Raw genomic sequence first — 26,053 nt, 5'->3', positions numbered from 1 at the left:
AGTATGGTCATAAAATAGAGGAAAAAGTGAAGGTTATGAAGAGAAAGCAAAGAGAAATGAAGAGATATGTAGTGGGAACCAACACTGAAGGCAAGGAAACCAGGACACAAATCAATGATTTGGAGCATAAGGAAGAAAGACATTCCACCAGAACAGTATGAAGAAACAATAATTCAGACAAATGAGGAGAGGCTTAGGAACCTCTGGGACAACTTTAAACGTTCCAACGTCCCAATCATAGAGGTGCAAGAATGAAAGGAGAAGGAGCAAGAAATTGAAAACTTATTTGAAAAAATAATGAAGGAAAACATCCCAATCTAGCAAAGTAAATAGACTTCCAGGAAGTCCAGGAAACTCAGAGAGTCCCGAAGAAGTTGAGCCCAAGGAAGCCCATACCAAGGCATATCATAATTACATTAGCCAAGGTAAAAATGAAGGAGAGAATCCTAGAAGGAGCAAGAGATAAGGAGACAGTTGCCTACAAAGGAGTTCCCATAAGACTATCAGCTGATTTCTCAAAAGAAATGTTGCAGGCAAGAAGGGGCTGGAAAGAAGTACTCAAAGTCATGAAAGGCAAGAACTTCCATCCAAGACTGTTTTATCCAGCAAAGCTTTCATTTAGAATGGGAGGGCAGATAAAGTGCTTCCCAGATAAGGTCAAGTTAAAGAAGGTCATCATCACCAAGCCCTTATTATATGAAATGTTAAAGGGATTTATCTAAGAAAAAGATGATCAAAACTATGAACAGTGAAATGACAACAAACTCACAACTATCAACAATTGAACTTAAAGAAAACAAAAACTAAAACAAAAACTAAGCCAACATCTAGAATAGGAACAGAATCACAGAAATAGGGATCACATGGTGGGTTATCAGTGGGGAGGGAGAGGTGGGAGATGGGGGAAAGGTAGAGGGAATAAGAATCGTAAATGGTAGGTACAAAATAGACAGGGGAGGTTAAGAATAGTATGGGAAATGGAGAAGCCAAAGAACTTATATGTATCCTTTATATGGACATGAAATAAAGGGTAGGGAATGCAGGTGGGAGGGGTGGTGCAGGGCAGAGGGGAATAAATGGGGAAAAATGGGACAATTGTAATAGCATAATCAAGAAAATATACTTAAAATTTTAAGAAATAAAAATAAAACAGTTAAGAGTGTTACTCTGGAGGTAGAATGTATGGAGTTTAATTTCAGCTCTGATCCAGATTGATTCTGAACCTTAGTAAATGTAATCAATTTATTGGTTATAAGTATTAAATGAGTATATATCTGTAAAGAACATATAATTCTACTTTATATGTGAACTATATCAACTAGGTCTCCTCTAGCTAACAGATGCTTAAAAATAATGATTTTTATTAGTATTATTATTTTATTTTGACCTTAAAATATACCCAACAAATTGCTGTGCCAAATATTTGTATTCCTAGCACCTACTATAAATACCCAAACAAACAAATGGAGCAACAGAGAAGGTATCTGTTTTGGTAAAGCTAACACATCGCAAGCCACAATGCAAAATAAAATACACACAACAACAAAAAAATTTGGTATAAGTTACAAGTTATTGCATATATGAGCTAAAATCATGTTGATATCACAAAAGGGAATAAACAAGAAATTGACTGTAAAATACAGTATAAGCCTTTGTCATCTATAGTATATAATTAAAAATTTTACCCTGGCTGGCGTAGCTCACTAGATTGAGCATGGGCTGTGAACCAAAGTGTCGCAGGTTTGATTCCCAGTCAGGGTACATGCCTGGGTTGCAGGCCATGACCCCCAGCAACTGCACATTGATGTTTCTCTCTCTCTCTCTCTCTCTTTCTCTCTCCCTCCCTTCCCTCTCTAAAAATAAATAAAATAAATCTTAAAAAAATTAGTTTATAATGAATCATCTCTAATATTTGTATTGATTGGACCTTCTCTAATATTTATATTGATTATAAAAAGAAATATAAATTGATTCCAAAAATGGTATTAATGGAAAACCACTGATATATCTGTTTAATATATTGAGATTCCCCAATAGATCTGATTTTTAAAAAGTTTTCTCCTGCTAACATGCCTCTGTGTGTGTGTGTGTGTGTGTAAATATCACTATAGAGACTAAAGAACAAAAATTAAAGAACTGAAAAGCCAACAGGAAGGTTACTTACTTTGCCTAAAGCAGCAGAGCTCCCTCGAATACTGCCAGAGCTTGGCTGAGAGCCCAGATGAAACAACTAAATTGTGAAGACCAATAGGTCTTTAATGCAGAAATATTATATTTAGGAGTTCTTGAAAGAGGTAACTAAAATAACCACATGGGGTTGCAGGTGAAATTTGAAAATTTTATTCTACCTGCCTGGAAGGACTAGGAATGTATTCACTGAGGTAAGCCAAATTATTGTCTATAATTTCTTTTTCAAAGGATCATAGAATAAATATCCAACCAATTTACCTCTTCTACCTTGGCCAGGTGTTCTTTTAGGACATTTTGTTATAATAAAGTAAATAAAAGCATCTCCATCATAATGTGGCTCTTTCACGCTATTTGGTCTAGTAAGCAAGCCAGAATTATTCTTATGTGGTTATCAATGCAGAAACACCACAAGAGACACCTGGCTTTTACCATAATTGAAAGGGAACTACATCAACTAGGTCACTTCTGGCAAAAGCAAAAGGGCTCATCACAATCCAACAGTAAAGCACAGTACAGGAGGAACATTCCCTCCAAATGGTGTAGACTGGTTAATGAAATCTAATGGTTCCTGAAACCCATCCTGGACAAGTAAAATGTGCCTCCAGAAAACTGGCTCCTTTATCAAATACTGAATGTCAAATATTTTTTAAGGCTCCAATCCTGAACAATCCTGAGAATTATTTAATAGGGGTTGCGTTCCTTCAGGGACAATAAGTTAAATTGTACTTGGTCATTTCTCAGCCAAGGGATATGGTAAATTAGGAAGGAGGTTTTACTTCAAGCTAATCAAAAAGTGTGCATATAAAATGTCACAAAAAGTGAAACTAATATACACGTATAATACTAAGAAAAAGTTGAATACAGAAGACAATAACAACATTCCATAGTATTTCTTAAGAAAATATACAACCTAAAATCTCAAACCAACATCACTGATAAAACAAGGGAACATGTTATGATATAGAATTCAGCATCTGAAAATAAACTGTATCTATAGAGTATAGTCTAACATCTAGTTTTCTCCTTATCTTTTTTTATTAATACTAGCCATTCCTTCTAGGAAATGTAAATTGTTTGAAAGAGAAGAAATTCAGCAGTTAAAGTAAGGAGATACTTGCATTCAGTATAAATTGTTCAAATTCTGGATTTTTTTTTGAGAAGCCCTGTAAGAAAAATTAAGATGAGTCATTCTGTGTAAAACCGTAGATTCCAGCGGGATGGAATTTACAGTGACTCATTTGTAGAACCCAAAATGCTAGCAACTGTGAGAAATCACCACAACTAGAATCCCTTCCTCAATCAATTTTTTTAATTCTTATATTAAGATGTCTCTTATATGTATATTGGTGAGAATGGCCGTCAACAGGGACAGATACTCCAGCAATCCAATGTTTTATGTTACATATTTTTAGCACAATAAAAATCATTTTTCCCTACCCTGGACTGTAATATGTTTACCTCCATGCTTCCTTGAACGTAACAGATGATGGAAAGGACATTTGAGCCCTGTGCCTAAGGACTGAGATCAATTTTATTCCAGATTCAAACAAGGAACAGAGAAGAAACGTGTGATCACAGTGCATCACCTTTCTAACAAAGAATCAGCTATTAAAAGATGATTTGAAACTGAATGTGGAATCACTGGAAAGAATTGTGATGGGAGAGTTTATGTTATTACCCGCTTATAAAATTCTAATGCAACAACACTGCTGGAACTTAATAAAGAAGTCTCTAAAAATAAATGCATAATGTTAGATAGCACAGTCATTGGAGTGGTGGGTCCTGTTTTCTCCTGTGGGAATAAGCATGTTCATCATTTCAACAAAGATTTTGACAGGCACTTTCTTCATGAACTTGAGTATGAGGAAAAAGACCAGATCACACTGAGAAAGCAACAAAGGAGGTGGTGTATCCACAGAGTCTGAGAAGAAGAAACAATCACTTCTGCAAGAAGAGGGGGTCCAGCACCAGTGCAGGGGGATAAACTAGATGGTGAAACCCACTTAGTTACATGCTAATGATTTCAATGTCATACTGTGCACAGAATAAACTTATGACAAGTGAAGACAACTGATATTCAGGATGCCTCTTCTAAGGAGATGCATTAATGACATATTATGAGAGGTTTTAATATCAAGTCAGATCATCAGAAGGCCACAAAGTTAGCTATGTAATTTGGTTCATTATTCAATAGGTTTATTGAACTTATAAATCATCAGTAAACATTTAATGGTCACTTAACTATTCTAAGTGTCAGGGATACACCAATTAACAAAAAAAAACCCTCTTTTCCTTTAGGAGCTATAATCCAGCTGAAGAAACTGACCCCTACATCAATAAATTCAATGTAATAAAATAAGTACCATGATAAGATACGAGCAGAGTGCCAGAAAAGCAGACTGAAAAGCATTTGGACCTAGCTGCATGTTTAGGGAAGATATCTTGGAATTGATATCTTGACTGTAGTTACAATGGATGGATATGACATAGCTGAGATTATTATAATGCTTTAGTAATGAATGGCACTACAGCACGAATCTTTGGAAGATGGAAAACCACATGTTAAATGTGGAAAATGCACAGTTTAGTGCAAGGGTGAAGAGAGAAAAGATTAGAACGTCATGTCATCAGAACCACAGTAGGCCATATTAGCTATGCTATGCAATATCTTTTGCTTCCATCTAGAGCTGGCATTAAGAAATTTCTCTTATTGAATTTATTGGGGTGACATTGGTTAATATTTTTTTTAATTTATCTTCCTTCTGCTTGGGAGACACTTCTTCCTATCCTCACTCTGCCTCTGTGTCTCACCCACCAGTTCTCAGCTCAAATGACTTCTGCCCATAGAGGTGCTGACAACCTCCAGCTAAGACAGGATCCTGCTCCTTCTTTTTCTTCTAGGAAATCCTTCCTGACATTCCAGAACAGCTAGTCCTTCTTACTGACAGCTCTAAGATAAGTATATATGCCACTCTAAAGACTTAAAAGTATGGTATTAAAATTAGTGTGTGTGTATTTTCTTGTCTCCTTCTCAGATGGTAAACTCTTAAAGCAGGATTGACAACCTAGGCCCACAGGCCAAATTCAGTCCACTAATTGATTTTGTACAGCCAGCAAGGTAAAAATGGTTTTCATATTTGTCAAGAGTTGGGGGAAAAAACTCAAAAGAAGACTATTTGTAACATGCAAATTACATAGAATTCAAGTCTCCATATCAGTAAGTAATGGGTTATTGGAACACATACACACAAGAAACAAGCTCTCTGGCCCCTCACTTTCAAAGCCTAAGAATGGGCACTAGCACTGTATTTCTGGGGTCATAAATTTTAGTAAAATATGTAAAAGTAGGCATTTTGACTATAGTCAGTTGAAATCATTGTCTTTTCCACTCTGACTTCCCTTATATCATATCTCCCTCCTTTTAGTGGCTATCAAGTGATGTGAGCATGCTCCAAAGAATAAAAGCTGATTTGAAAATGCATGTACTTTGGCCATAGTGAAATTAATTTATGCTGTTTGCAGTCACATTCATGTATAGTAAATTTTTGCTAGCTGTATTCATGTTATAATGTCAAGAATGCACCTATAGTCCACAGTACAGATGAACCCAGCAACCAAACACCGAGGTAAAGGATAAAAGATGACAAGAACTTGTCCTATTGATGCATGCTTTACAAGTATTGGGGAGTAAATAAAACTAAGTTTTGAAATGCATGCAAACAAAAAGTAGATTCTGAAAATTCTTCCAGTTATTAGATGTATAACACTTTCACTAGAAGATTCAGTTGTATTGACATGGGTAAATGAGAAATTAACTCCAGTTAAAAAATACTCAATAAATAATCTATAAAATTATCAATGTCCATGCTTTTATGTGTTTGATATACATACCACAAATTTGAATTTATTAACATTCCTGTGATTTAGGGCACAAACCACTAGCAGTACTATGAACTTCAAGTATATCTGAGTAAAGTTAAATATTCTTTAAACAATAACTATCATTAATAGTAAAAAGAAATCAATTTATAATTCTACAAAAAATGAATTTTTTAATCTTTTTGTAGATGATCATGTTATAAAATATTTGTCATAGGGAGGGTCAATTAAATAGTATGAAGTAAAATTTTAGGAAATAATGCTATATACAAATACAGTTGGTCCAGAAAATATCTCCCCATGTATTATGAAAAATAAAGATACTTATTGAAGAAAATATAAGATACAAGAAAAATTGTACATAGGACAATGACACCTCAGTTCCCTTCAAAGGAGTCACCTTGGGACCTCACACAGTGTTCCCAGTCACGATCAGCTGCCCTGTCGTATTTTCCTGAATCTCACTGATGGTCTGAAATCTCTTCCCTTTGAAAGGCAATTTTAATTTTGGGAAAAGCCAGAAGTGCCAGGGCACCAAATCTGGGTTGTAGAAGAGCTGAGTCACTTGGTGATTTGATGTTTCACCAAAAACTCTGCAGGAGACATAATGCATGAGTGAGCACGTTATCAGTGATGAAGCTGCCAATCAGCAGTTGCCTATAGCTGTGCCCTTCTGAATTATCTGAATAGTCTCTATGGAAGAATGTTTAAGCTTAACTCAGAAGTTGATGCAGATTTGTTGATTTACTTGCTCAGTCATTTTGAATGTGATGGCCACACAGTATATTTGGTAACAGCATATACCACCCCAACTGACTAGTACAGTGAAGTCATCATTGTTCATGCATGAGCATTCCAGTCCACTCTCCTTGGCTACCAGGCTAGATGGATGTTGCACAAACCATTCTTGTTATATTAACAGTAGTTGGATTTTTTCCAGATAGACCTCATATGTTATAGTATTAGAAAAAATGACCCATTTCTGGACTTTATGATGGAATTATCAGCTTTTTCAAATCATAATTTTTGTTAATCTTTTTCTCATCCTAGATGAACAGTGACTTCTATATTTAATTTAATTCATAATTTTGTATTATTTTCCTTAAGAGTGTCCCCTCAAAATATATAAGCTTTAGGCACCACAAAATCTGGATCTGTTTTTGATTACCAGATTTTACAATGAAAACTAGTAGGAAAATACTATTAGAGAAAACTTTCTGGAAACTATTGAAACTCTTAAAACATATCTCTAGATACATTGCACAATAGGTATTATGCTTCCTTTTTGGTGAGCTTAGAACAGAAAGCCCTTTAAACTTAGCAGAAGTGCCACATTTAGGTCAGATTTAAGGCAGCCAGAGAAAAGGTAGGAAATATATAAGATTTTTAATGTGTTACTTAGATTGAAGATTTTTTTCTTTTCAACCACATTTTAACTAAATATCATCTCTGAGCTATTAAAAATTCATAATTAAATTTCAGATGTTACATGATTATTGAGCTCATAGAACTATATTTAAATACTACTGTTGTTTCTCTGGAATCTTTAGGGCAACTCCATTAAGGAGAATAAATTAATAATTCATATTTTAATTGTTTTCTTTGCCCCTTGTCATGATCCAATTGTAATATATATTAGAGAATATTATTTCATATCTATTCCTCTCATTTGTAGAATCTTTTTTTCCTTATATAGTTCTCCTCACATCCCTAATCACACCATGAAAAGTAAGTAACTTGGCAAGTTTTTCCATTTAAAAATATATTTGTAGTATATGTGCACCTAATTTGTTTACCTGTGTGTTTAGCATGTCACTACATAGTCTTTTATTTGCCTAGTTTCTATTCAAGATGTCTTCATTTATGTGGAACTTAGATTGCTTGGTAGTATCTGACAAGTTGCTAAATTGCTGTCTGTTTTCTTTATTTCAGTCTTTTTTTAGTCTGTGCTTCAGTTTGGTTGGTGTCTATTGCTAGGTACTCAGCACCACTGACCTTTTTTCCTGCAGATATTTATCTAATGTAATCAGTTTATCTCACCTAGAAAAATGTTATTGTCAGTTATTATACTTCTCACATTTGGAAATTCCTTTATGTTTCTTTTTAAATATATCCCCCACTTCTCTTCAGTAGAAAGCAGGAGCTGTTTTTCCACGAAGTTCATTTGTTTATCCTTTTTTCATTGATCACAGTCCAGCCCTGCTAGTTATCCAGTACTTGAAAAGAGCTGCTTCATGTATTTTTTCCAGTTTCCTAATGATTAACAGCACTAAGGAAAGTCCAACACTTCATCGTTACTGCAAACAGAAGTATTGAAATTTCCTTGTTACCGGTATATGCATGACTCAGGCATACATTATGAGACATTAGTTCAAAACTGGAAGGATGCCCTGACTGGTGTGACTCAGCGGACTAAGCATGGACCTGTGAACCAAAAGGTAGTAGGTCCGCTTCCCAGTCAGGACACATACCTGGGTGATAGGCCATTTCCCCAGTAAAGGGCATGTGAGAGGCAACCACATGCTGATGTTTCTCTCCCTTCCTATAGCCTTCCCTTCCCCTCCCCTTCTAAAAGCAAATGAATAAAATCTTAAAAAGAAAAACCGAGAAGGCTCATTAACACAACAAAAAGATATTTGTCTTTCATCATCTTAATGTGTGATGAGGTTCAATTCATCACTGCCTGCAATTGTGAGTATGTGCTATATTTCAAGTTGCATTTTAGCATCAAAGGTATGTGTGTGTATGTGCCTAGCTCTCTATTGATTTAAGTTCAAAACTGGATAGAACAATCTTATTAACCCATGTCACCCCATAAATTCAATTTTAAAAAGCTATTGAAACGACTTTTTTCAAACTGAATAGAAGAAACGGTTCAGTATGTTATGTTAGATACTTTAGGAAAAAGGATAATCTAAATCACAATATGAGAAAGAAATTAATGTAGCTATAAGAAGAAATTAATAAAATAGAAAAGAAATAAATAGAAATTATAAATAAATATGATTGGATAATATGATTTTTTAAGCTAGTGTGATGCTTGAACTGGAATGTGATAAAAAATATAGATCATTTTTGAAATACAATTATAAGTTTCCTAAATAAAATAGGGGATAAAATTGGCAGGATAAGAATACTATACCATACCCCAGTAGGATTTATTCTAGGATATGAAGATGTTTCTGTGTTAGCTAACTCTGTTCAATCAGCAATATGACCTTGGGTTAAAATTGACAGTAAAACTCATAAGACACAGTACATTTCACATAATACCAGCTTTACCTTGCTTTAATAAAGAACATAAGACAGGTAGCAATGTAGCATTAAAGCAACAGCAAAGTGAAGGTTCGATAGTCCCATGACTTTCAAGTGCAGCTTCCTATGTGCCAAAACCATTTCACACTTGAGGCACACATTTTCACCTAAGTGCAGGGAACTGTTAGTCCCATAGTCCCATTATATATTGCTACTCATAGAGCCCCTAAAAAGTAATAACTCATATTCTATGATGCCACTACATCTCATCAACATGGGTTACTATTCAATAAACAATATCAGTAGTGAAGTACAGGTTGTTGGTCTGGCAAACAGTTCTTGATGTGACTCTATCTACATTTGCTTTACTGTTTGCTATGGATTCCTTACAGTGATGTTGCAAACGTGCTTTGACCAGGAGCTAATGCAGACTATGAGACTATAGAAATAGCCACAGAACCAGCTACTAACCCATTCCTTTCAGTCAATATGGGCATTTTTTGGATGTCCATTATCATTATAATACATTAAAATGAGAAAGGATTTACCCATGTACATAGATGTATGGAGATCACAAAGAGCACCTGGTAAAATGCAACATTAAGCTTTTAAAAAATTCTTAGTAAAACAAAAATAGCTAATATGAATAAAATAGTTAAGAAAATACATCCCCAAATAATTGTCCATGCCATGTGATACTTAATGGTGAAATAATGCATCCCAATTAAAGTAAGAAACAAGAGAAGAGATGATGCATCAAAATGGTAATATAGATGACTCCTGACTTGTCTTCCTCGCCAGAAGACCAACTAGCAACTATTCACAGACAAGACAGCATTCTGAAAATCCAAGAACCCCAAGGTGAGCCTTTTAAGCACCTTCATTAGGCTGAGAAGGATGGTATAAGAAGGACAGAAAGGTAAGAGGAGCAATTTCAGTTTGACCACATCACCTTCTCTCAGGTCAACACAGCACCTCACTACTCTCCCATTGAAATAGAACCCAAGGCGGACATCCAGCTGCCCCAGTGTTGTGAAAAACTTACTGGGAAACCCACTCAAGTCTTGCTTCACTGGGATCTCTGGGGAAACTTATAGGGCTCAACCACTGGGGATCAGATAGACACAGAGAAGGCAGGCAGGCCAGCACTCAGGATTGGTAGACTGCATTCCTGTTCACAGGGGCACCCAAGCAGAGATCCCAGGTCACAGCTCTGCACATCCACAGAACTGAGCAAGTGGCCCTGATAGGATAGGAAGCTCAATTCGTAGTTCTGCATAATTTGTCCCAGTCAGCAGTACATGTCAGCCCTGGAGCCCATTCTAAGGCCCTGCCAAGTCAGGAAAGCAAATTCACAGCCTTATCTAAATGTGAGTACAGTTTCCAGCTCCTCCAAACCAGGAAGCCTAGGCAGAAAACCAAGATAGTAATAGAGCTCATCATACAGCCACCTCAGTTAAGGGGCCAAGCCAGCAGCACTGCTAAATTGTTGAGCACAGCCTCTGGCCACAAATAATCATAGTCTGAATCATAACTCTCCGCAGCCTTTGAGCCCAGCCTGTGGCCCTGTCTGACTGCTGCACACAGCCTGCTGCCTAGCCTAGGAAGGGAACACAGTCACTGACCCTGTTCACCTACTGAGCAGTGTCTAGCTCTACCCTGTATCAGGAAGTAGTAGGAGGCTCCAGACCATAAGAGAGCCAAGCCAGCGACCTCTTCCAGGAGCAGAGCAGAGCAAAGCCCACAGCCTACATAACCACTAAGCCCAACATCCATCCCTACACAATGTCAGGGCACAGCGTGTGGCCCCACTGGATCACAGATAACAGTTTCAGGCTCTGACCTACCCCCAGCTCTGACTGTGGAACTGCCTGAACATGGCTTTTGGCAGCACCATCCAGTTGAAGAGCAGAGCCTGAGTCCCCACCCAATCAGGAACTACTGCGTTGGTCAGCCCACAGCCCTGCCCAGTTGATGAGTTTAACCAGGAGCACCACCCTACCAGGAAACACAGCCTATGACCCCCAACCAGACATAAATGCAGAGCCCAGCTAGTGGCCCTGCCTGACCATGAACAGCACAAATTTCAGAAATGATCTCACATAACTTCAGTTGGGTTAGGCAATTATTTATTAGGTGTTATTTATCAGCAACTTGACTAACCCTGTGGGACGTAAAGATGAAAGTACTATGGCCTAAAACTCACAATCCAATGGAATAAATACTTCTGAATAATTTCAGAACAATCTTTTTTAAAATTATGCCTCTGTTGATTGATTTAATATTTCCATCACCACTTATCTCCCATACTCTCCCCCACTCCCACCTCCACTCTCTCCCCACATTGTTGTCCATATCTGTAGATTCTTTCTCTATTTTTTTTCCTTTTTTGTTCAAGCCCTCCATCCTTAGCCTAGCCTTCCAAGAAAGTGCTATCATAATTGTCAACCCAGAGTGATAAAAGAGCATGTGTAAGAGTAGTCAATCCAAACTTCAGGTTTTACTTCCAGTAACTGCTTTTAGGAGTAGGTAACTATTACGGTGAGCCTTGGAGGACAAGAGAAACTGGCAAATAAAAAGCCCTAGGCAGGGACAGGAGTGTGAGTCAACAGTAACACAAGCATGGGGAGATTACATATTAAAATTTCTGGTAGAGAATCAGGGGAGCTTAAAAGAGGGTTGTAAATGTCAAGGATATGATGAAGAGGATCCCAAATAACTTTGTACCCCATGCTCAGGTAGGCTGGCTTCATTTCAGCAGGATGGGTTACTGTGAGAACTTGAACAAAAGGGAGTAAATTGAGCAATTAAGATTTTACTAAGATTCTTGCTTCTCAGAGTGTGATCTGCAGACCGTTATCAGCCTCTTGTGTGAGCTTGTAAATGCAGAAGCTCAGGTGCCATTCCAGATCTAATGTTGTATTAGCATTTTAATGAGAAGGCCAGATGATTTCTATACATATTTGATTTTGAAAATGCTGAATCAGATCATTCAAAATTATATTTTCTTCACTAATAGAGGCAAGATTCAAGTGAGGAGAACAATTATAGAGGTAACTGTAATACTGTAGGTACAAGTATACAAGATACAGAATTACTACACATCTGTCAGGGTGGCTGTTTTAAAAAAAAAGACAAGAAACAACAAATTTTGACAAGGATGTGGAGAAAGGGAAATGTAGTACACAGCTGGTAGGAATGTAAACTGTTACAGACACTATGAAAATCAGTATGGAGTTTGCCCAGAAAATTTTAAAAAAGAACTACAATTCCCCTTCCACGTATTTACCCAAAGAAAACAAAAGCACATTCAAAAAGATACAATACCTGCACCCTCATGTCCACTGCAGCATTGTTTTCAATAGCCAAGATATTCAACAAACCTAAGTGTTCATAGATGAGTGAAGAGATAAAGAAGCTGTAGTGTATAGAATATACAATGGAATATTATTCAGCCATAAAGAGAATAAAATCTTGCCATTTGTGACAATAGGGACCAAGTTGGAAGGCATTATGCTCAGTGAACTAAGACAAATACCATGTAATCTCACTTACATGTGGAATTAAAAAGAAAAAACAAGTTTGTAGATACAGAGAAAAGATGGGTGGTTGACAGAAATGCTGGGGGGTGGGGGAGAAATAGCTGAACAGGATCCAAAAATACAAACTTCCAGTTATAAAATAAGTCATGGGGATGTAATGCACAGCATGGTGACTGTAGTTAATGGAACTGGATTGCCTACTTGAAAGTTGCTAAGAGTAGAACTTAAAAAAGTCCTCATCACAAGAAAAAAATTACAATTATGTATGGCAACATTTCTTAACAGGCTTTCTGTGGTGATCACTTCATGATATACACAGATATCAAGCCATTATTTTGGACATCTGGAACTGATATGTTATGTATTAATAATATATCAATCAAAAGATGACTATAATACTACTGATGCAAGTTGAAAATTATTGGATAAGTCAAGGAAATAAATGAGAGAAAATTGAGAAATAAAGAAAAAATAAGATGTATACTTGTTTAATTAAATTTGAGGGTTAAGGGAGGGCAGAAAAGTAAAAACTAATGCCCAGCTAATAGCTTGAGTGGAAAGACAGATGAGAACTATAGTAAAAGAAGCAAGTGTAGAAAATATCTCATCATACAGAGTATAGAGCTGAGTAACAGTATGTTAAAATAACCAGTAATAATGCACAAATGCTTTGTAAATTGTAAGTCATTGATTTTATGGTGTTCTGCACTTTACAAAGCTCTTCTTCGTTTATGTAATTTTTAATCTATTGAATCATAGTAGTAACTTGAATTTAACTTCTTTAAGGATATTTAAATTTTATAAATTGAAATTTAAGACTATATTACTATCAAATTATGAGTTCAGGGTTATGGTAACACAATTTATGTTCACAGATTCTGGAATTAGTTTCTCTTATGTCCTGTACTTGTGACTGCTGCTCAAGATATATGACAATTTCAAGATTTTTTTCATTAACATTAAAAGAGCTATAGGATAAATGGCCTAAGTTTCCATTTTTTGTAAAACTACCCTTGGGAGCTATTCTGCAAACTACGCTCACATCAGCAATCCTTCAGCAAGTCTTCGTTTCAGCATTGCCTAATGCATCAACATTACTCCTGCTCATAATGGCTTTTTTTGTTTGTTTTTTAACTGAGGCAGTCTGAAAAATGCAGTAGAAAATGTACAGAACATTGTCTCTATAATGTTGTTGATGAAAGTACAAAATAGCCACACATGAACTTTGCTCAATGTATCTGAATTATCAATCTTGTCACCAAAATGGAGGTAGGTAGGTAAATAGACAGATAGATAACCAACTCCTAGTCAGAGGACTAGAATCAAATTACTCATTTGGTCCTTAAAAAAACTATCGAACTGGCTGTCTTAACTCTAGATACATTGGAAGTTTTATGTACAAAGGCAGCCTCAAATACCTATTGAGATTCAAATAAGTTACTTTCTGTGAATCTCACATCTTAATCATTCATCAATAATGAAAAACAGAATAGAGATGTGCTAATTCTGAGAGCATGTTAACACTATTTTTTTTTTTTGGCCAAAAACATCATTCTGCTAAACTTTTTTTCTAACTCTATAATATTTCTGGGTTGTCTTGATTTGATTCTAAATTATATTTGATATTATATCATCATCATCATATATTTTATGTTACCCCTTTCCACTACATTTTTGTTACAAAGAATAGTTTACTTTTTTCAACTTGAAGACTAAAATAAAATTTGTTATGTTCATTGGTGTTGAAATTCATGTCTTCATAATATACATTAATAAGATGTATGTAAGATACTCTTATAAGAATGTTATTACTGATGTATGAGACCAGGAATAAAATATGAATATGATAGAAATTATTGCATTTTAAATAATATAAGCTCTAATACATCCAAATGAGTAATAGTAATAGGCAACCAGTGATATAATGAAGAAGAATAATCTGAAAAATAAAAAACAAGCTGGATCCTATAGTGGAACATATTCGGAAGCCTCTTGCTAAGAATTTGATGTTTATGCTCAATAACATAACTGTTCTTACTGGCTTCTATTTTTCTCCAATTATGTATATATATACTTTTTAAAAATTTACTTTGTATTTATTGAATCCACATGAATGTTGATTAAATAGGTATGTATAAAGTTTGGAAAAATAAATGTCCTCCCCTCAAAATAAAAAGGCTTCCAATGTTCCCTAGTTTCAATGTCTAGCTCACCTCTGCTTCTGGTCATCTGGGCACAGTTTTGATAAGCCTATGAGAGGTAAATAAAACAATAAATTTGACATAGTTTATACAGGGGATCCTACGCCTAAATACATTCATAAGCAGAGTTGGGAGGTATCATATACCTTCTGCTTTAGTGTTAGATGACATATGCTATTTCCATGAACATAGACATGAATACTGTGTTTGTACACAGGTGAACTTTCCTGTATGGATTCTTTCTGTACAACTGGTACCACTGCACATCTGTGCACAATTTAAATTAAGCCAGTGCAGTATATTTTTAAAATAGCTCTAACATACACATATAATAATCAATAAATGGAAGTAAGTTTCCAAAGGCTTATGCAATCTCATGCAAACTGCCAGTGTTAGAATGTCATATGTTGGACCACTTATTTTTATTCTTTGTGATTCTTTCAAAGCTGTAATTGTACTGCTGAGATTCAATTCCAATTATATTAATTAAAACAGACAGTATAGTAGATTAGGTCACTCACATATTCACCTATTTCACATAGACAAAATGTTGTTTTAAGATTCCTGATAAAGGAGGTATGCCTATTTTATATGTCTAGTTCATTTTTAATAATGAGGTATTTAATCATCTAGATTATTTTCTGTTGTTTGCCTTTAACACTTTAAAAATAAAGGACAGAAAAACAATTTGCTAATCAAGTAGTCACAAGAGTGAATGAATCAAAGTTGTTTTTCTGGGTTTTATTACTTCTGAGAAATAGCCTTGCTCATAATCTCTGTTTCTGCTTTAACATAAAGATGGGCATCTTATGCATAGAAACCAAATCAGAGATGCTTTTCCTCTGTGATGCTTTGTATTATTTATCTACTGCTTAAAAGTATTTTTCTTGCCCTGGCTGGCATAGCTCAGTGGATTGAGCATGGGCTGCAAACCAAAGAATCGCAGATTCAATTCCCAGTCAGGGTACATGCCTGGGTTGCAGGCCAGGTCCCCAGTGGGAGCCATGTGAGAGGCAACCACACATTGATTCTCTCTTTCTCCCTCCCTTCCTCTCTCTAAAAATAAATAAGTGAAATCTTTAAAAAATATATTTTTCTCTTCCTAAAAGCCACAGCCTTAAATTTAAAATTCATGCAGATTCTACTACCAAAGGAAATACGTAACTGTATCGACATGTGACAAAATTGGTTGAAAAGTAAGGTCTGTTATGAAGCTGAGCTACTTGACAACCCTGAGGCAAAACAACAATAAATATTTGTCCAATGATCTCCAGACCCATTCTTCATATTCCCATGTTTTCTTTTCTTATTCTTAGAAAACACAAAGCAGAAATACATTAAATATATGGTTTAAAATAATAATGTTCTCATTTCTAAATCATATTTTGCTGTAGGTTACCCATATGAATTTTACATTAACTTCCTTAATGTGGCTTAATGTATATGCCTTTGTCTCCAGAAGGACATTATCTAAATTAGTTTTCCTAAAACATTTAACTTTTTAACCAAAGAACAAAGAAGAATTTGAAATGCATAAACCAATATGACTTTTATCCCCCTTTCCTTAAAAGTAGTATGTGCTGTAGCAGTATTTTTGAGTTGTTATGAAAGGTTATTATGTAAAGATTTTAGTCTCTATGAAAACCATCAGCACTAACTGTTGTGAAAATAAATTCATCACAGTAGTCAACTACATATCTATGAAATAAAAAGGCCCAAATTAGCATAAAGTAAGTTAAATTCCAATATCATTCATTAAAAGAAAAAATAATAAACAAGTAATGTGGACTATGCTGTAGAAAAGAAAAAAAAGGTTTAATTCTTCCCTTCATGGATTTTACATGCCAGTTAGAGTTTTACCTAACAAAAGTCTTTGTTATAATTTGACATTGAGGGAAACAATTATACTGTTGTGATTCTAGCAATTAAGTTCAAAACTTAGAGGTAAATCTTGACCCAACCACTGAGCTAATTATTATACATATTATGTCAGAAATATGTCCTAAAGATAACCCAGACCATTTTTAATGAGCACATATTTTGCTGATTAAATTTTATATAATTAACTAATTGTTTAGTAATAGAATACTATTATGATTAATATAATGCATGATAATTGCATACTCCTATAAGTTTGCTAAAATTGGAAATTTTTGGTAAAATGATTTGGTATATTTTGAAACTTACTATTTGAAAATAAGATTTATTGTTTAAATCTAATATATTTTTAAATATAACATTAGTGCTTTACCCATGATTTTAAATAATGCCTTTATTTTTACAGGGAACATTTTCATTTTCAATAAACCCTTCCTAGCTTATTTTGCCATTAATAAAAAACTGAATGGTAAATTTTAAGTAAAAATTAGATTAAAAGAAGATTTTTGTCTTATTTTTCAAAATGTGATTGAAAAACTTGAGAATAACTTTTGTCATTTTCTTGTCTCATAGGAAATTGTAAAAAGAACATAAATTTTGAGATAAGTTCAATCTCACATCAGATAACAACTTGACATCTTTTCTGGCCCTGTAACCTTGCACTTAAGTTCTTTTTTTTTTACATTTTTTAATATTTTTATTGTTTTTCTATTACAGTTGCCCCAATATTTCCCCCTTTGCTCTCTTGCACCCATCCAAACCCCTGTTCCCACAAACAATTCTCACACTGTTGTCCATGTCCATGGGTCATTCATACATGCTTTTTGACTAGTCCCTTACCCAGCCCCTCCCCACTCCCTTCTGGTCACTTTCATGAACTTATGTTCTTAAATTACATAAAATCATAAAATTCATCTTTAAAATTAGACCAATAGTGATATTGTAAGAAGCAAATACTAAATTCTATATAAAACATGTGTTATGATGTCTTACCAAGTGAAGATATAAAATATATGTTTGTTTCTTTCTCCTTTACCAAAGAACATTGGAATTTTAATGAAAGTATTTTTATTCAGAACAAGTTCCTAAGTTATTTCCATGAGTATTGCAAATACTTTTCAAATAGACTAAAACTGACTCTAGGGCATATGTGTTTTATTTCTTTATATGTATGTTCTTCCTCTGTCTTTCCATATCCATCCCCCCCAATCACATTGATGGAGCAGAGTAACATCTACTGAATAAATCACTGAATGTTGACAAGTGAGTAAATGTCTGGCAGGACCAAGTAAAACTTTGATATCAAATTGTAACTCCTCTAGCATATTGTTCATTCATTAGCACTTTGGTTTGTGCAGAAAACAACACAAAGGAAACTTGTTTTAGCAAAATAAATGCAATATTTTAAAAGGCATCTTTCAAAATAAATATTTATTAGCTAACATACAAGTTACATTAAGCAAAGTTTGGGTTTTAAATTTTGTAAGTAACTTTGTCTTCCAGCCAGTCAAGACCTGGCAGATCCACTCTGGATTTGGGCAGATGAAGAAAACATGGGATGCTTGACATGCTTTTATTCATGGGTGGACAAACCACACATGCTGCAAACTGTGTGTTCCCCAACAGGCAGCCCCTACCCCCTTAAATACTATATACAAACAAAGCTGGGAGGATGCCACATATATGGTGTAACAGTGAGACTCTGTGCATGCAAGCCCACTTAATATTATGGGAACTAATTATCAGACCCAGTATCAAGGCTATGAGAATACTGCTTATCAGGCCCATTCTCAAGGTTATGGGAACACTGCTTCCCTTAGTGACCCTGATCTCTGGGTAAGGAAGCTAGACAGCCTGCGTTTACCCTACAAACTTTATTTATTCTTTTTTTCTAATTTAACCTTTATTTTTTTTATTATCATTTGGTTCCCTTATACCTTCCATGCCCCAAATATCACCACACTCTTGTCCATGTCCATGGGTCCTTGTTCCTTTTTATTCAATACCTACACTACCCTTAACTCCCCTTCACACCGCTAGCTGTCATCCTGCTCTCCATCTATAAGTCTGTCCCCATTTTCCCTGTTAGTTCAGTTTGTTCATTAGATTACACATATCAGTGAAATCACATGGTATTTGTATTTCTCTGACTGGCTTATTTCACTCAGCACAATATTCTCCAAGCCCATCCATACCATTGCAAATGGTAAAATTTTCTCTTTTATAGCTGAGTAGAATTCCATTGTGTAAATGTCCCATAGTTGTTTTATCCACTCATCTATTGATGGACCCTTTGGCTGCTTCCATATCTTGGCAATTGTAAATAATGCTGCAATGAACATAGAGGTGCTTATGTTCTTTTGAATTAGTGTTTTGGGTTCCTCTGGATATATTGCCAGAAGCAAAATCGCTAAGTCAAAAGGTAGGTCCACTTTTAATTTTTTGAGGTATCTCCATACACCTTTCCACAGTGGCTGCACCAATATGCATTCCCACCAACAGTGCAAAAGGGCTCCTCTTTTTCCACATCCTCACCAGCACTTCTTGTTTGTTGATTTATTGATGGTAGCCACTCTTACAGGTATGAGAAGGCATCTCATTGTGGTTTTAATTAGAATTTCTCTGATAATTAATGACATTAAGCATCTTTTCATATGTCTATTGGCCATGAGTATGTCCTCCTTGGAGAAGTGTCTATTCAGGTCCTTTGCCCATTTTTAATTGGGTTGTTTGTTTTTCAATTTTAAGTTTTATAAGCACTATATAAATTTTGAATATTAACCCCATATCAGATGTATCCAAAACTATGTTCTTCCACTATGTGGGTTGTCTTTTTGTTTTCTTGATGATTTCCTTTGCTGTGCAAAAGATGTTTAGTTTGATGTAGTCCATTTCATTTTTTATTCTTTCCTTTACCTGGAGATATATATCTAATAAAAAATTGCTAGAGCAATGTCCAAGATTTTACTGCCTATGTTTTCTTCTATAATTTTTATGGTTTCAGATTTAACATTTAAGTCTTTGATCCATTTTGAATATATCCTTTGTGTGGCATAAGAAGGTGGTCTAGTTTTGCTTTTCTGCATGCATCTGTCCAATTTCCCAGCACCATTTATTGAATAAACTATTTTTTAGCACATTGTGTGTGTTTGCTTCCTCTGTTGAATATTTACTGTAGGGTTAATCCCAGGCTCTCTATCCTGTTCCATTGATCTAGTGTCTGCTTTTGTTCCACTCTCATGCTGTTATGATTACTATCTCCTTATACTATAGATTGATATAGATTGATATTAGGTAGCATGATTCTATACTATATACAATCTATAGTATAGATTATAGATTGATATTAGGTAGCATGATTCCTCCACCTCTGTTCTTCTTTCCCAGGATTGCTGTTGCTACACAGGTCCTTTTGTGGTTCCACATAAATTTTTGAAATATTTGTTCTAGTTCTGTTATACAGTGCTCCTTCACCTATCATGGGAGTTACATTCCAGAGACTCCCCACGATAGGTGAAAATCTGTGAAGTAGTGGTGTTATATTTATTATTTATATATATATTTAAGGCTTTATAAACCCTTCCCACATCCTATAAACCTGCCCCACTCTCTTATTAACCCTTCCCACACACTTGTAACCCGAGACACAGTGAAGCCACAGTAAGTGAATCATGATATAGCAAGGGACAACTGTATTATCATTGGAATCTTGACAGGAATTGAGGTGAATCTATAAATTGCTTTGGGTAATATGGCTATTTTAATAATGTTAATTCTTCCAATCCATGAACATGGTACATGTTTCTACTTATTGGTATCTTCTTCAATTTCTTTTTTCAGTGTCATAATTTTCTGAGTACATGTCCTTTACACCCTCAGTTAGATTTATTCCTAAGTATTTTATTCTTTTTGAAGCAACTGTGAATGGGATTGTTTTCTTAATTTCTTTTTATGTTAGTTCATCATAGGCATATATAATGCAACTGATTTTTGGATATTAATTTTGTATTCTGATACTCTACTGAATTCATTTGAGAGTTGTAGAGGTTTCTTGGTTGAATATTTGGGCTTCTCTACGTACAGTATCATGTTATCTGCAAACACTTCCTTTCCAATCTGGGTGCCTTTTATTTCTTCTTCTTGTCTGATTGCTGTTGCCAGGACTACCAGTAATGTGTTAAATAAGTGAGGTGAAAGCGGACATACCTGTCTTGCCATTTTTAAGGGGAGTGCTTATAGTTTTTGCCATTTGGGTATGATATTGACAATGGGTTTGTCATAAATGGCCTTTATTATGTTTAGGTATGTTCCCTCTATTCTCATTTTGCTGAGTGTTTTTATTTTAAATAGTGTTGGATTTTATCAAATGTTTTTTCTGCGTCTATTGATGTGATCATATGGTTTTTATCCTTCATTTTGTTTATGTGTTTTTTCCCATTTATTGATTTGTGAATGTTGTACCATATTGCATTCCCAGAAAATCCCACTTAATCATGGTGTATGATCTTTTCTGATGCACTGCTATATTTGGTTTGCTTATATTTTGTTGAGTATTTTAGCATCTATGATCATCTGGGATATTTACTTATAATGTTCTTTGTAGTGTCTTCATCTGGCTTTGATCTACGATAATACTGGCCTCATAATATGAGTTTGGGAGCATTTTCTCCTCTTGAATTTATGAAATAGTTTAGGAAGGAGAGGTATTATTTCTCAGAATGTTTGGTAAAATTCACCTGTGCAGCCATCCAGTCTGGGGCTTTTGTTTGTTGGGAGTTTTTTTTTTTTTTTTTTTTTTTTACTGCTTCAATTTCACTAGGTGTAATTTGTCTATTCAGATTATCTGATTCTTCCCCAGTTATGACCATATTTCTGTTGATCTTTCCCTTTATGTCCATCAAGACTTGCTTTACATACTTAGGTGTCTTTATGTTGGGTGCACAAAGGTTTACTAGTGTTATATCTTCTTGTTGGATTGTTCCCTTTATCATTATGTAGTGCCCTTTTGTATCACTTACTATAGCCTTGGTTTTAAAGTCTATTTTGTCAGGTATAACTACTGCTACCCCAGCTTGTTTATCCTTTCCATTTGCTTGAAATATCTTTTTCCATCCCTTTACTTTTAGTGTGTGTGTCTTTTGATCTGAGGTAGGTATCTTGGAGGCAACATATATATGGGTCTTGTTTTCCTATGCATTCAGCCACTCATTATCTTTTGTTTGGAGCAGTTAAGTCACTTGCATTTAAGGTGATTATTGATAGACATATGTAGTGCCATTTTAATGTTAGACTATTTTCTTCTGTTTTACTTCTTTTTCTCCTCCTCCTCTTCTTCTTCTTAAAGCAAGCCCTTTAACATTTGTTGCAGTACTGGTTTGGTGTTAACCAACCATTTTAGCTTTTTCTTGCCTGGAAAGCTCCTTATTTCTCCTTCAACTTTAAATAATAACCTTGCTGGGTAAAGTAGCCTTGGTGGGAAGTCCTTGCTTTTCTTTACCTTGAATAGTTCATGCCAGTCTCTTCTGGCTTGAAATGTTTTGTTGCTCCAAACAATCTAATTGTTGTCCCCTTGTACATATCTGCCTGCTTTTCTCTTGCAGTTTTTAGTATGCTCTCCTTGTCTTTAAGCCTTGCCATTTTAATTTTGATGTGTCTCTTTGTAGGACTCTTTGGACCCACTTTGTCTGGGAATCTCTGAGCTTCCTGGACTCAGTCATTGCTTCTCCATATAGGTTCTCAATCCCTTGCTCCCCTACTTCTCCTTCTGGTTTTCCCATGATGTGGATGTTGTTATGCTTCACGTTGTCCAAAACGTATCTTCAGCTCTCCTCATTTTTTTTAAATTCTTTTTTCCTTTTGCTTTTCTGCTTTGCTGTTTCTTTTTACCTTCTCTTTCAAAACACTGATTCAATCCTCTGCTTCAGCTTACCTACTGTTTATTCCCTCCAGTGTATTATTTATTTTGGATATCGTATTCTTTATTTCTAACTGGTCCTTTTTTTATGATTTCTAGGTCTTTCTTATTCTGTTAAGTATCCTTATAATCATTATTCTAAACTCTCTGATAAATTGCTTGCCTCCATTCCATCTAGTTCTTCTTCTGGAGAATTTTCTTATTCTTTCATTGGAAGTCTGTTTCATAGTCTTTCTATTTTGGCTGCTTATTTGTATTTTTCACCTTTAACTATTAAGCTGATCAGCCACTAAACTGCTCAGTTGTTAATATAATTAAGCCATAAGCAGCCAAGATTAAGCTCCACAGGGTGAAGCAGAGTAATTCCTGTGGGTAGGCCTATAGCTCCCGCTGATGCTGTTGACATTTGGAGGGGAGTGCTTTGTCTGAGAAAGATGGTTTCTGTAGTTTGTAAAATTACTCAGCACAGGGATCCTAGTGGCTGTTTCTTCAGTTCTCTCCCCAGACCCACCAAATCCAGACTCTGCTCAAGTATCTCTAGTCCAGGGTAAGTGGCTGCAAATGAAATTTTGTGTGTTGGCCATTTTAGAGACTTTCTGTATCTCAAGCTACATCTCCCTGGCATACAGAAACCATGCTGTTTTTCACAGCTGGATATTATCTGGGTTCCTTTCTGGCTCTGGTAATGGAGGCTGGGGAGCCCAGCTCGGGGTTTAGACTTCACAATTCTCAGGGAGAAACACCTAGCTGCTGAAAATACCCTCCACAACTTCAGCTGCCACCTGTAGGAGCCCAGCCAGCCCTCTTGTACTTCTTCCCCACTCCCTACCAGTTTCATTGTGGTGAAGCGGTTTCTTCTGCCTGTCCTTGGTCGTAACACTTCTCTGCAGCTAGTGTTTAGTTGGTTATTCACAGTGATTTCTCTGCAATGTAGTTGTAATTCCAGATTGATCCTGGGAAGATGTTAGTGTAGCTTCCACTTATTTCTCCACCATCTTAAATCTCCAAAACTTTATATGGAACCACTAAAGGATTCACATAACAACAGCAACCATTCTTACACCACATACAAGAAGTCAAAATCCACTTATTCTTGAAGATCCTAGATAAGTTATATTACAGAATATATTTCTAAAAAAATAAATAAAATGCCTATTTTAATATCTATTAGAAAGTATGCTGCTAAGACACTTGCCAAACTTCAAGCCTCTGAAATCAAAGATAAGTAATATCAGCATTACTCTTTTTAAAATACCTCCAAGGAACAAAATATTACATGAGAGTTCAGGGAAAAGATGAACACAGGGTCTGGATTTGAATCCTGACAAGGAACATATGAGAATATTACCTTGAATTTGCTTTCTTACAACTCTGAAACACAGTGGTATAAGACAAATTAGGAATATTGCTTATATACCATGATGTGCCAACCATCTTAATAGTTATTTTTAGATCCCCTAATGTATAAGTTACAGATTTAATGGCTCAAATGAGACAGGGCCATTTGTAGCAGATGCTACAAATAGGTAAGAAATAAAGGCATTACCTTAGTTGGTTTGATGGTGTTCACACTTGTTTAAAAGTCATTTTTTATAACCTATGAAATCAAAAGCAAATATCAAATGAAATCACAAAAAGTAATTTGCAATCAATCATTGACCTAAATTTAAGTCCAAAACTACAAAAACACAGAATAGTGACATCAAATCCTGATGAGGATGTGAAACAAAACAAACTTGCATTCATTACTGATAGGAATGAAAAATGGTACAGACACTTTGGAAGACAGTTAACTAACATGTTACAAAATTAAATATATAATTGTCATGTCATCCAGCAATTGTACACTTTTATATTTACCCAAAAGAGTCAAAGACTTATTTCTACAGAAAAACCAGCACCTGCATGTTTATATCAGTTTAATTCATCTTGTCAAAATTTGGAAGCAACCAAGATGTTCTTCAGTAGGTAAATGTATAAATAAACTTTGGGATATCCAGATAATGGAATATGATTCAGCACTAAAATGAGTTATCAGTCGTATTAAAGTCATGGAGGAAATTTAAATGCATATTAGTGAAAGATGCATACTAAGTGAAAGATGTCAATCTGGAAAAGCTATATATTGTGTGATTCCAAATATTTGCCATACTGAAAAAGGTAAAGCTATGGATAAGGTACAAAGGTAAATGATTGCCCAAGGTTAAGGAGAGGAAAGAATGGATAGGTAAGGCATAGAGGATTTTTAGTGAAGCTATTCTGTATAATGCTATAATTCTGGATACATATCATTATACATTTGTCCAAATCTATAGAATGTACAATTCTAAGAATGAACCTAAATGAAAACTATTAACTTCAGATAATAATGATGTTTCAATGTAGTTTCATCCATTTTAATAAACATACTACTCTGGTGAAGGATATTGCTAGTGGAGGAAGCTATCTATGCATGTACAGAAAAGAGGGTATACAGGAAATCTCTATGTTCTGCTCAATTTTCTAATAAACCTAACACTTCTCTAAAAAATGATGTCTACTAAAAAATGAAATGAAATCAAATGCAAAAAAATTTAAACCACTAGAAAAAAAAACAACAAGAACAAAGTGTCTTGTGAGTCTTCTCATTAGTTACATATTTAGGCTGAACTGACACTGAGTCAGAGGTCTTACAGCAAACAGATTGGTTTGGAATCGAGTCAAAGATCCTTGACTCAACTTAAAGAGGTAAAGTAAAAACACTGTTTAGGTATGAAAAGATATGAAATGAGATTGTGATGTTCTAACAATCACTGACCTATCCATGTTTAAGTATATCAAAAGTTTTGTATCATGACACAGGTAAACAATCTTATAAATAGGTAATATAAGGAAAAGTGAAGAAAACCAAGACAAAAATTTTGGGTGAAAAAAGGTACTGATAATAGCTTTGGAAATAGTGACACCATTAAACAAGGAGGAGGGAGAATAACATTAGAAAGCTTGTGACCAGTATCTATAACAAGATTTGGATCCCATTGTCATCTTAATGCTTTGGGGTGGAGGGCTTTGGAAATAATTCCATTCAATTGCGATACCATACAACTGAGAACTTTATCTATGAGTGCTAAGCCACAGTCAGGAGAAATACTTCACATTCGATCCATTCACAGCCTGAAGGTTCTGTAAAAGCCTGTGAAAGATGAAAAAACAGG

Source organism: Phyllostomus discolor, chromosome 2 (assembly GCF_004126475.2).
Source record: "Phyllostomus discolor isolate MPI-MPIP mPhyDis1 chromosome 2, mPhyDis1.pri.v3, whole genome shotgun sequence".
Taxonomy (NCBI): Eukaryota; Metazoa; Chordata; class Mammalia; order Chiroptera; family Phyllostomidae; genus Phyllostomus; species Phyllostomus discolor.
This window is presented reverse-complemented; position numbering follows the sequence as displayed.